This window comes from Leptonychotes weddellii, chromosome 5 (genome assembly GCF_054177405.1).
Source record: "Leptonychotes weddellii isolate Sample4059 chromosome 5, ASM5417740v2, whole genome shotgun sequence".
In the NCBI taxonomy this organism is placed as follows: domain Eukaryota; kingdom Metazoa; phylum Chordata; class Mammalia; order Carnivora; family Phocidae; genus Leptonychotes; species Leptonychotes weddellii.
This window is the reverse complement of record NC_138373.1, coordinates 158,772,860-158,773,793: the sequence shown is the minus strand read 5'-3', so window position 1 is coordinate 158,773,793 and position 934 is coordinate 158,772,860.

The following is a 934-nucleotide window of genomic DNA, read 5'->3' as shown; positions in this document are numbered from 1 at the left end:
GCCGAGCACAGAGGCAGTGGATGCATTAACTCTCTCTGCTCTGGGTCCCCAGGAAAGACAGTGGTTTCGGATTCTCCATGTGCCAGGTTCCTCGGAATGTGGTTCCCACATTCTTCACACAAGGGAGTGCAGGTGAGGATTACGCATGGCCACAGGGCAGCGAGCACACAGGGTGTGCCAAGATGTCAGGATGGAGGATTGCTGGGATGTCAGAATGCAGGGATTCAGAGATGCAGGGATGGTGGGATGCAGAGATGCAGGGTTGCAGGTATAAGGGGATGTAGGGATGGCGGGATGCAGGGATGCAGGTATACAGGGATGCGGGGATGGCGGGATGCAGGGATGGTGGGATGCAGGGATGCAGAGATGTGGGGATGCAGGGATGCAGGTATAAGGGGATGTAGGGATGGCGGGATGTAGGGATGCAAGGATGCAGGTATAAGGGGATGCAGGGATGGTGGGATGCAGGGATGGCGGGAGGCAGGGATGCAGGGATGCAGAGATGTGGGGATGCAGGGATATAGAGATGTAGGGATGCAAGGATGTAGGGATGCTGGGATGCAGGGATGGTGGGATGCAGGGATGCTGGGATGTTGGGATGCTGAGATGAAGAGTCATAGGGATGCTGGGATGCCAGGATGCAGGGATGCTAGGATACAGGGTTATAGGGATGCAGGGATGTAGGGATGCTAGGAAACAGGGATGAGCGATGCCAGGATGCAGGGATGCAATGATACAGGGATGCCAGGATGCAAGGATGGTGGGATGGTGGAATCCAGGGATGCAGGTATATGGGGATGTAGAGATGCAGGGATGCTGGGATGCTGGGATGCAGGGCTATAGGGATGCTGGGATGCCAGGATGCAGGGATGCTAGGATACAGGGATGCAGGGATGCCGGGATGCAATGATACAGGGATACAGGGATGCCGGGA